The 12,833-nt window shown below is 37.0% G+C and overlaps 1 protein-coding gene across 2 annotated transcripts in view; it reads right to left on the bottom strand.

The window, feature by feature from the left end:
• CIT (citron rho-interacting serine/threonine kinase) overlaps positions 1–12,833 on the bottom strand; it is a 173,754-nt gene that overhangs the window by 88,331 nt on the left and 72,590 nt on the right. The window lies entirely within an intron of this gene.

The following is a 12,833-nucleotide window of genomic DNA, read 5'->3' as shown; positions in this document are numbered from 1 at the left end:
AGACAAATGATGGGCCAGAAGATCATTCAGAACATTGTTGGTTATACAACAAACTGAGATAGTGTGTAGGTGTTACATACATCTGTGACTGGTTAGCTTACTTGGTGTGGAATAGAGTATTAATGAAATCGATGTCATGAGTTTAGTCCCCATCCAGACCAGTTAGATCTGCCCTGTCTTATAGTCACAAACTGTACCCTAACCCTACACAGGCATGACACCAGCACCCTTAACTGTTCTCCAGGCATACCTGGAACAAAGGAGTTAAAGTGGACACTGCAGAACAAATCCTTTCCAGGTGTGTGAAAAACTAGCCTGCTAGTATCATTTTCATATGCAAAAGATAGCCTAATAGGTGCTGTGTTTGTGCACACAAAGACACACAATACTGGCCCTGAGGGAGGCTCTCAGCCTCCAAACATTTTTATAGAGAAGAACTTTCATTAAAATGAACATCAAAGACAACCCTGAAAAATGGAACATTGCACAGATTTTTGAAATAAATAGCAGTAGACTGAGAAGAAAGGCAGAAGTCAAAGGTAGAATACCACAAAAGGGCAATCAACAGGTTCAGAGTTATATGCAACATCATTCATAGTCAATAGTCAAATAAACATTATTCCAACATTGATTAGCCATGGCAACAGGTATAGAGAATAATACTAATCACTGAAATTCAAAAATAATCCTCAAATCTCATTTTGGCTAAAAGTTCCAGACCTCCCTAGACTCCTTTACGAGAGGAACAACACTGACTAGTTGGAGCCATGGCATTCTGGCCTCCCAGCTCCCTTCTCAGGAAGATGCTAATGAACGAGAAGATGGTCAAAGAAAGATCACTAACTGTGGATGGCTCACAAATGGAGTGAGAGCTCCCTCTACCCAATCAGGTCAGTGCTCTTTAAGTATCCAGTACATTGGAGGCAAATATAGTGTGTTCAAATTATGTGCAGGTAGAAAATCTACTAGACTTGAATAAAAAGCAATAACAACTTTTTTTTCTCCCTCAAGTCTGGGCCCAGGCCAGCTCATCTTCCACACTGCTGCCAAAGTGATTTTCCATAAGCAAAGATCTAATCATGTCATTCCCTAGGTTATAAATTCCAGTTGCTTCCCCTTGCCTCTAGAGTAGAATGGAAACCTCACCACCCCTCCCCACACATACCTCCACCTTTAGCTTTTAAAATTCTTCACAATGTGGCCTCAACCTGACTTTCTCGTCTCATTGGACACCTACCCTTTCTGCACTCTCTGGGATGGCTAAACTAATCTCTTCTCTGTTCTTCACCTAATCTTCCATGTCCTCTCTATAAGATTTCTCATTTTAGTCCCCATACCTGGAATGCAGTCCTCCTCACCTCTACATAAAGCTTTTCTCAATTTCCCCAGCAGCTTGTACTTGACTCCCAAACTGCCTTATATTTAATTACGTTATATTTATTCTCTTTTATCTATTCTGCACATACTTATATATGTTCTTGTCATCATCCTTCATGAGAAAATGAGCTCTTGAAAATAAACATTTTTTTGAAACATATTTATATTTATCTCCCTATCTCCCAGTCAAAAGCCTGGTCCAGAGTATTCACATAAATACTTCCTGATTGATCTAGGAAATAATTTTAATTCCAAAATTAATAACTTCTCACTACTTATTTATTTACAAATCACAAAGGGATTTACATCACTGACACCTTATTCTCACAACAATCTTGTAAGATCAACAGAACAGGGTTACCTGTTCCTATTTTATAGATGAAGACACTTAGGTTCAAAGATGTTAAATGTGTTATCCAAGGTCCCCTTGTTAGCAAATGGCAAAGCCAGGACTAGAATCAAGATCTAAATCTTCATCAAGGGTCCCTCCTTCTTATCATGCTACTGTGCAGACTACACTGGCCCGCCTATAGTGACACCAACAGGAAGCTACAGGTGTCATCTCTGGGTCTTTGAGCAAGATTGCTTTACCCCTTAACCTGCAATTTCTGGTCCTTCGTCCCCACTTCCCAAGCTGCAAATGCCTTCTTTTCCCATATTCCCTTCTCTCTATTCTAAATATACATACTTTGTACTTGTTACCTCATTATATATGTAAAATCTCTCCCATTAAAATGTGAAGGCCAGGAGGGCAGGGACTATTTCTGCCTTTCTTTGTAATTTAGCACCATGCCTTACATGATCTTTTTACATAAGTAAAATGGAGATAATAATAGCACCTATCCCCACCAGATGTTGTGAGGCTCAGATGAGATAATATCTGTAAAACATTTAACAAACCTAAAAGTGTCCTATTAATGCTGGTTATTATTATTATTGATGATGATGATCATAATGTGTCCTACTTGAATGATAAACTATTGCATGGCAAATCAGAAGTGTCATTAAATGTCAAGAACATATTGCTATGGATACAGAATGAGTGCATAATTTTTCAAGAATGTCTGAGCCCATCTAAGAACATTTCTAATACCAGAGATGAGGAAGGACCAATGTCTAGCATAATTCTCTGTCAAACTACCTGTTTTTGTCAAAGGCACCACCATCCTTCAATATTACCCATGATTCATCACTCTCCCTTAACTAGACATGTCCAACCAATTGCCAATTCCTGTTGTTTCTACCTCCATAACATTTCTTGCAACTACCCCTTTCTCTCTACTTACTTAGCCACCACTATATTTCAGGCCATTCTCTCTTCCTTTACCAAGACTAACCCCCACTATATGTACCCTGGATCTCATTCCTTCTCACTTTCTCAATAAATCAACAAGTATTTATTAAATCCATACTCTTGCCAGGAAATGTACAAAACACAGATGGTAAAAATCCAAAAAATAAAACATTTCCTAATCACAAGGTCCTAACATTCTATTAAATTAGAAATAATGCCTTCTCTACTACCTCCCCTGCCAGACTTCCATCACTCCCCCTATTTACTCATTTCTTCCTCACTGCCTTCAAACAAGCTCAAGCCTCCCTATCCTTCAAACATCTTTGCTACATCCTCCCATTACCAGTAGCTTTCCTTCTGTGATACCCCTCCTATTCTCAGCCAAACTCCATGAAAAAGACATCTCTCCATTCCTCATACAGATCCTCTCTATTTCCATTCTGTCTTGTTCTCCATACAGAGAATTTGTTCCTCCTCACCTCTAGTACACAGCATCCATCCCTCATCTTCAAGATTCAGTTTAAGCATCATCTTTTGCATAAAGATTATCTTGATTCAACCCCATACAAATTCTAGTGTCCTCCTTCCCTAAACTTACATATATATAATTTTTTGTGTTTTGTGAATAAGATATATATATATATATTTATTTATATACACACACACAAACACACACAATATATGTATAATGTACACAGACATACACAAACACACATCTCACTTAATAGAATAAAAGCTCCTATAGGAAATACGGTTTGTTTTATTCTTTGTATTTGTGCCCCAGTAACCAGCACAGTGCCTGGCACACAGAAGATCTTTAATAAATGCTTGTTGACTGATTGATTAATTATACATGGCCGTCCAGACCCTCCTACTCATCCAAAAGATACATCCTCCATTTTGCTATTTTGGTGCTTGACAAATGTTCGGTGTTTGGAAGTTCTAAGTACAGTCATTAAGAGCTCTTCAGAGAGAAAAAAAAAAGGTGCTAAATAAATCTTAAAAAGAAATGAATAAATAAAAAGCACAACCAAAAAAAGACTATTGCAAAAATGTTGTGAATACAAACAGCTTGTGGAAATAATCCCAGAAACAGAAATAGGATGAAAAGACAGGATGGACAGTAAAGGGACAAGTAATACCATCCAATGGTTACTTAGAAGACAGCTCTGCTGGCTCAGGGTCCAGTGGTAATTTAAAACTCATGATATAAGCACAACATGGTATTTGGTTCTATTTGGCTCTGACAGGTCATTGAGAGCAATATTATTTAGGGCATACTCCAATGGAGAGGTGGACCTTCTTCTCATCAAGACCTTCTAAACATACCCTTAAACCAACCACCTCCTTTTTCTCCAGTACATTGCCCCTACTCTCATCTCTTCCTCTAACTTCAATCTCAGTTGTCTACTGATTTCTTCCTTGCTACATAAAAACACTCAAGTTTCGATCATCATTAGAAATCCTCCAACAAATCCTACAACCCCCATTAGTAATCATCTTTTTCTCAACCAAACTCCTTGAAAAAGCCATCCATACTAAAGGCCTCTACTTTCTCTCCTCTTGCATTTTCTAAATCCTCAGCAGTCTGATCTTCAATAGAATTCCTCAAATAAAATTGCTTCTCTATACAAAGTAATCAATAATCTCTTCCTTGTTAAGTTGAATTACTTCTTAATACAAATTCTTGTTCTCTGTAACATTTCACACTGATGAACATTCTTGCCTTGGGTTTTCATGACACTGTTCTTTTATTTGTCTGATCAACTTCTCAGCAACCTTTGTTGGATCTTCATCCAAGTTATGCCTAGTAATACTAACTGTGATTACATCATAAGGTTCAGACCCAACTACTCTTCTCTTTTCTCTCTCTAGTTCTCATGTAGCAACATCCTATAAGTTTAATTATTATCTCTAAACCAATGGCTTCTCTCTCCTCACTCTCGCCCTAGTCTTTCTTCTGAATTCTAGTCCCATATCACCAGTGGTTGAATGGGCATTTTCAAACTGGATGCCCTATAGACACTTCAAACTCAAGATGTACAAAATAAAATTCATTATCTTTCTCTCCAAATTCATCCCTCTCTAAAACTTCCTATTACTTCTGAAAGTAACCCCCTCTTCCCTAATCACTTCAATTAAAAATAGTGACATCCACCAATCCTTAGCTCTTACTCCATGTATTCATTGGTTGCCATATCTTACCACTTCTATAACCATAACTCCACACACAATTCACAAAGCTGCCATCCTAGTTTAAGACCTCATCATTTTTCACCTTGACTAATTGCAAAAGCATCATAATTAAAGTACTCGTTTCAAGCCTCGCCCCACTTTAATTCATCTTCCACTCAGGCAGCAAAGGATTTCCAGAAAGCACAAGTTTGACCCATATTACTCCCCTACTCAACAACTCCAGTGGCTCCCTATTATGCCTAAAATCAAAGATAACTCTTCAGTTTGACATTTAAAGCTCTTCATACACCAGTCTTCTTGTCCAACTATGACTATCCCTCAACACTATGTTCTCGATCATACTGAACTACTAGCTATTTGTCACATACAATACCACTCTTTTCATTTCTGGGTCTTTCAATGACCTTGCCAAGCCTAGAATGTTCTCCCCCCTCACCGCTGACTATTAGAATCCTTAGTTTCTTCCAAGACTTGTTCCAGTGCTACTTTCTTGACCTCTCCATACCATGTCTTCTTTTGTTCATGCTATATCTACACTTACCTGTACCAGCTGTCTCCCATTAAGACTGGCTCCTTAAATACAGTCTGCTTTGCTTTAGACTCTATACCCCCAGAGCTTACCATAGATGTCCTGATATATAGCTAAAACATAATAAATGCCTATTAATTTTTTTAAAAAATATTTATTTTCTGTAAATAATTAATATTGATTCTAAGGCAGAAGAGCAATAAGGGCTAGGCAATTGGGATTAAGTTACTTGCCCAGGGTCACATAGATAGGAAGTGTCTGGGGTCAGATTTGAACTCAAGTCCTCCCAACTCCAGGCTTGGACTATTGTGCTACCTAGCTATCTCTATTGTCTTTTGATTATTGACTTTGACAAGGAAACCTAATTTTTAATTTAACTATGGTATCCTATGAAATTTCAAGACAATTTGCCCATACATACTAGTTTATGTTGGTAGGCTAATAGTCAATAAATTTTTTTTTAAAAACCCTCCAATAAGACACCTGCAATGTATTGCATATGAAGTTGCATTAATTTAGAAAAGAGATATACAAAAAACCATGGCAACTAAAAATTTTAATTCAATAAGATTTTACCCAAAAATAGCTCATAATAAATTTCTGTTCAATCATAGTGATCATAAAATTTAGATGTGGAAAGAACCTTAGAAGTCATCTAATCCAACAACCTTATTTTAAGAAAATAAAGCTTAACAGATGAAGTGAATTGTCCAAGACCACAAAAGTGTGGATAACAATAATTTACATTTAAATAGAACTTTGATTTCATCAGTGTTCTCATAATGCTAGCAGTGCAAAGTCTTCTAAACTAAAGTGAAAAATCAAGTGACCCAGGGTCATATAGTTAATCAGTGTCAGAGCCAAGATTCAAATTCAGGTCCTCTGCCCCAAAATAAAGCATTCTTGACACTATACTATGGCTAAATTATTTTTCTTTGTCCCTCAGGATTTTTTTAGAAATTCCTTATCTTGTTCCTCTACAATTTTCATTAACTATACAACTGGACATCAAAGCAATTGCTCAGATTTGCTCTATTCTAATATCATTTTGAATTCAAGTCACAGACCAAATTTCTCTATCTTTGCCCCTATTCCATGGTACAGACTGATTATACAACTATCAAACAGAATTATTAACTTGGTTTCTATGATCAATTAGCAATACAAGTTAAATAGTACAAAGTAAAAACCTTGATGGTGATAGAGTTGAGGCTGTTTTACTTAAGGGAGAAACTACAAAAGCTTTAATGATTAGTCTGAATTCAGTGAAAGGATGAAGTCCAAGTAACAAGGGATAGAGTGGTAAAATAATCCTTCTAACCAGACCACTCAACCAAAAGGAAAAAATGGATGAAGAGTTTCAGAGAAAAATAAAGCATGATACAATATTGATAGGAAACTTCAATTATATAAATCCCTCATCTCTTATCAGTGCCTGTCCTCCTCATATCTACCTCCAGGTTCCCCTGACTTCCTTCAAAACCAGCAAAATCCTACTTCCTACAGGAAGCTTTTCCTGTTCCTCCTTAATGCAAGTGCCTTCTCTGTTTACTATCTCCAATTTATCCTATCTGTAGTTTACATGTGCACAGTTGCTTTCATGTTGTCTGTCCCGTTAGAGTGAGCTCCTTGAGGGCAGAGACTCTCTTTTGTCTGTTTTATATGCCCAACACTTAGCACAGTGCCTGGTATATAGCAGGCATTTAATAAATGCTTATTGACTGACTGGATATTCGCTAGGCAGAGCTCTTATATGACAGAAACAGAGCTATTGATAAATTCTTGATTGACCTTCATGATCATGTCATTCTTCAAAAAGTGGAAGACAAAACAAGAGCTATGACTGTAGACCCATTCTGATCAACACATTGAATGGCTATTGAAGGAAAAAATGTGAGACCTCAGAGAAGTCCCAAAGAAAGTCCCAATCCAGAGGCCTAGTTAGGTCTACTTGTTAAAAGAAGAGCCTTGCAGAAAACATTCTCCATTAACCCTGAAAGTAAAATAAAGTCATCCCCAGTGTTCATCCACTGGGGAAAGGCTGAACAAATTAAGATGTCTGGTGGAATGGAATGGAATTGTGCTGTTCAAATGTTTCAAGGAAGAACTGATGTGAGCAGGATCAGGAAAATGATTGACAACAACTTGAAAAAACTTAAAGACTCCTAATCAATACAATGATCAGTATTTTTCTTTATTTATCAATGAGGGGAGAAGGGGAGGATAAAGAGGCCAGAGAAAAATAGATATTTGTTCTTTGAATTAAATTAAAACAAGAAAAAAAAAGTCATCCCTCCCAAGGCAATTCTGTACGGTTGGATTTAGGTATGAGTAGAGAATTATGACAGTACATACTAGGACATTCCACTGAGTCAAGAAAATCTAGAACCTTCACAAAATTACCATTCCAGAAACTGTCACATATGAATAAAAGCATTAAAAAAAATGAAAAACAAACAACTCTGGCCTGAAGTCCTTAGTGGCTCAAGAGGACAATTAAATAGTTAATAACCCAGGATCAGAGTTTAACAGCAAAAAACTAGCTAGTGTTCAGTGCTTGGTGAGATTCAGAAGTACAATGAAGATGCTAATAAAAGAACATGCAACCTGCCCACACATTGCTTGCCTACTCCTCCTGGCCACATCTTTGGTATGCAGCCAGTTATCCCCATGGAGAGAAATGAGCTTTGAGCAGCCCTGTGCATGCAGCCAGACACCCACACACAGCAGCATTGTCTCTTCAGACACGAAGCCAAGGGAATTTTTTTTCAATCCCTATTTTCTAGAAAAATTTACTCTTAAATAAAATTTCTACCTAATAAACACATATACTTTCTATGTAAGTGTATGGGAAGAGGTCTAGTACTTTTACAGGATACTTTACTTATAAAAATGGCCTAAAACCCTTCTGAGCAGACTCTGATATTTAAGTTAAAAAGATGATAAAATTCATTCTTTTCATTAAATACCTATAAATAAGATACAGGATTATCTCACAAAATTCCTTAATAAAACCAATCAATAAAATGTTTCATATCAGATTACAAATTATATTTCAATCTTAAAAGCATATATATAAATATATATGCATATAAACTACACTACACCACAAAACTAACTCTCTCTCTCTTTCTCTCTCTCTCTCTCTCTCTCTCTCTCTCTCTCTCTCTCTCTCTCTCTCTCTCTCTCTCTCTCTCTCTCTCTCTCTCTCTCTCTCTCTCTCTCTCTCTCTCTCTCTCTCTCTCTCTCCTTTCTTTATTCCCTCTCATCATGGGTCTAATAATGCTTAAGAAAATTACCTTAATCAAGGCATTGGTTTGTTTCCATAGGAAGAGAGTCTCATAGCTGAGAAAAAACTTTCAAAATAATACCATAGTTGGAAGCACTAAGAGGACCAAGAATGGCTATTTGAGAATAAAACCAGGGAATCAAAATTAAATATGCCAAAGGCTCTACCTTAATTGTATCCCACAGACTCTAAAAATACATGCAACTGCAATCTGTAATATGGTACAAAAAACTCATCAGCATTCTGTTTCCAAAAATATGTTGGCTTTTAAGATATAACATTCTGGGATTTATGAACTAGCTCTAAAAGCCCATTTAAAAATAAACAATGCCCATCACAGGTATTCTGAAATACCAAATTCTGCTTTCCTAAAAGGTTTAAGGAAGTATCTGACTTTAATTTGAAAACATTATAGCAAGTTCCATTTGCATCATCTCTTCATTCTAGAATGATTAATATATGGTCCAAATCATTTATTCAAAAAAGGCACACATTAATCAGAGTTTAGCTACTCATATAATTCCCACTCTGCATGCTTACCAATGCCCAAGACTGCCAGTTGAATTTTGTTTGCACACAATAACGTGCCAAGCACTTTTTGTGCCTGGGGTGACCTTGGAAGTGCTGCCCAATAGTACTTTTGGTCCAAATGCTGAAATTTAGGGGAGCCTATCCTGGCATAATGCACTTGTTTACTACCAAGAAACAAAGAGTATCAGCTGGGTCATGTCACTATTAAAATGTCATTCAAGGGGCAGTTAGGTGGCTCAGCAGATAGAGAGCCAGGTGGGGCAGGGGATACTCCTAGGTTCAAATCTGGTCTCAGATATGTCCCAGCTGTGTGACCTGGGTGAGTCACTTAATCTCTTTGCCATTCTTGGAACAGATACTTGTAACTGATTGATTTTAAGCTAGAAGGTAAGGGTTAAAAAAAAAGGATGCCAATCAACAAATCCTGATCTCTTATAGTCTAGATTTGTTAAAATACAGGAAATTTCATATAACTTCTCCCATTCCACTAAAGACTCTGAAACTCCCCTTTTCTTAAAAAGAAAATTAGAGGAAACTTTCTACCTGAGAAGGTTAGATCATTATGGTTAGATCATTGCTGGTGCTGATTCTGTTTAGCTATCTCTCTTCAGAGTAGAAAATGGAAAGGAGATACTGTGAAACTACCTAAATTCTCAAATGGAGCTGGACATTCTGCACTGGAATAGCATGAATAGAAGACAATAAAATATGTCTACAAGGTACAGGTAACAGAAGACTGAGGGAGAAAGGCATAAAGAACTTGATTCCCTAAAGAAGCCAGATGCTTGTTAGAATGTAAGGAAAATTGAAATAAAACCTGTTCATCGTGAGAAGGATGCTTTATGTACAACACCTAAAAGTAAACACTTACTATCAATCAAAGAATATTTAACAAGTATATAGCAGGAAGTGTCCAAAGAATAAGTCTCAGACTTGGTCCATTCGTTCAAAATCTGTACTCCAAAAGAACAGAAAAGAGACAAGTAAAACATAAGGAAGGGATGAAAATACACTTAGAGGGAGGAAGGAAGGATGCCAAACTGGCCTGGAATATAAGAACATATAGTACTATTTGTCAATTCTGGTCTTCTTAAAGAATTTAAGGCAGCCATGCAAATTAGTATTGGTCCATAAGCCCAATCTGATTGGCTGCCAAACACTTACCTTCAAAGTCTTACATAGTCATTAGATTAGAAGAATTATTAAGATAGTCCCTTTTGCATTAATTTTAGGAAACATCTACTATAGGAATATCAACATATATTGATGGTGTTACCTGGCTACATCATTTCTGAATTAGTTAACTTGAATTGATATGATTGTTAATGATCTAGTTTTTAATCATTTGTTAATTGCCCTCACTGATCTGAAAGTACTTGCTGGATCTATAACTATATTCTATTTTATTCCAACTTACATCTCAGATTTCAAATTCTTCACTTTCTCTGACACATCTATTTGAAGCATACTTGACTGGACATCAACAACTGCATGTCAATTTGCCAGGAAATATTTGATATTCCACTGTCACTTTGCTACTGTAGATTACAGATTATAAATTCAGTAAAATAGAATCTCCTTGAGGGCAGGATTTGTCTCACTTTTGTATTTTTATCTCCAACACCTGGCATAAAGGGCAGAAAGGAACTTAATAACAAAGCTTGTTGACTGACTGGCTTTAAGAGAATGTTTTAAAGTCTTTCTGCAAGACAGGTAAGATGATTTAGATTTGATTTCCTGAGGGTATCTTTGGTAAGAATGTAATAGTAAAACCAGATATGAAGCAGCACAAGATACAGTACGGAGAAAGAATTAAATGGAAGAAGGAAGATGTGCTTGATTGGAGTTTTATTTTGTTTTTAAAGGGAAAAGACCAAAGAGAATCATGTGGCAAATATTTTATCTAGGGAATAATGGATAATCAGCCAAGGTAACTAAGTAAAAATTGCTGTCTGAGACATTAGAATGTAAGCTCAATGCTGTCCAATGCAACGCTGGACCGACTGGTTGGAAAATTAAGCAGATAAAAGGCAATTAAGAAAACTTTAAAATTGGAAGTAAGACAATAAAAATGTCAACTACTGTCTTTGATAAATCTAAGGGTCTTTTCTCAGTCCTCACCCTTCTTGACCTCTTTGCAGTTATTGACACTGTCAATCAATCTCTTCTCCTTGATAGTCTCTCCCTCTAGGAATTCAGGCAGGACACCCCTCCCTCTTGGTTCTCCTCCTACTTCTTGGACTGCATCTCAGTATCCTTTGCTAGACCTTCTCTGAGGCTGGGCTCACTAAACAGCTGGTATCCCAAGGTTCTATCCTAGGGCTTCTTATCTCCTCCCTTTATATTAGCTCACTTGATGATCTTATCAGCTCCCCTGGATTCAACTATCATCTCCATGTGGCTGGTTTTTCAAAAGTACTTCTCCAGCCATGTCTCTCCTGACCTCCAGGCTGACATCTCTAGCTTCCTATTAAACATCTCAACCTGGATGTCCAGTAGATATTTTAAACTCGATATATCCAAAACCCAACTCATTATTTTTCCCCAAATCCACTCCATGGACTTCTGTATTTCCCTATTACATTCAAAGATATCATAATCCTCCCAAACCCTCAAGGCTTGAAACCATCTAAATCCCATCAGTTGCCAAGTGCTATCTTTTCTACAAGTCTCAAATATCCCCTTCTCTCTTCTGAATGTGAAAGCCTGCTGGTTGGTCTCCCTGAATCAAGACTCCACATTCCAATTTATCTTGCACAAAGCTATCAAATTGATCTTCATAAAGCAGAAGTCTGACCGAGTCACTTCTCCCCATCATTTCTAGATTCAAATATAAACTGTTTGGCTTTTAAAGCTATTCCTAACCTGGCCAGTTTTCATCCACTTTGTACCTTAACTCATATAATTCAATTCACGGATACTGGCCTCCTTGCTCTGTCTCTCAACTCTGAGTATTTTCCTTCACCCCCATACCTGGACAAGTCTTCCTCCTCATCCCTGCCTCCTGGATTCAAGTCCCAGATAAAATCCTATATTCTATATACAAGAAGCCCTTCCTAATCCCCCTTTATACAAGTATCTTTCCTCTTCTGATTATCTCCAATGTATCCTGTCTATTATCTTATTCTATATCACTGTTTGCATGTTGTCTCTCCAACTAGACTTAAGTTCCCCAAAAGGGTGAATGTTTTGCCTTTCTTTGAATTGCCCAACACAGCACAGCGCCTGGCACACAGAAGATTAATGCTTGTTGACTTGACTTCCTAACTTTGTAGTAACACTAAAATATAATATTTACCAATTAAGAGAAAGAACAGATTATATACTCTGTACTGTTTAGTTATGGCAAAAAAGAAAACAAGATTTCCCCCAAGACTTCAAAATAACAGTGAAAGAGAAGTAGGTCATCAATGGGAAAGCTGAGTTCTACCATTGAAGTCTGAAAAAAAAATAGCACAATGTCCCAGTCATAGATGACTGAGAGGCAGCTAAAAATACAAAAATAGATTTGAATAGAGGCAGATTAGAGTCATCAGCAAAGAGATGAGAGCTGCTATCATGCAAGTAAGAGAAGCCTTAAGGAAGAAGTACATCAAGACAAGAAAAAGGGTCCCTAG

Source organism: Monodelphis domestica, chromosome 3 (assembly GCF_027887165.1).
Source record: "Monodelphis domestica isolate mMonDom1 chromosome 3, mMonDom1.pri, whole genome shotgun sequence".
Classification (NCBI taxonomy): domain Eukaryota; kingdom Metazoa; phylum Chordata; class Mammalia; order Didelphimorphia; family Didelphidae; genus Monodelphis; species Monodelphis domestica.
Note: the sequence above shows the minus strand (reverse complement) of the source record. Positions and strands in the feature narration are given on the sequence as shown.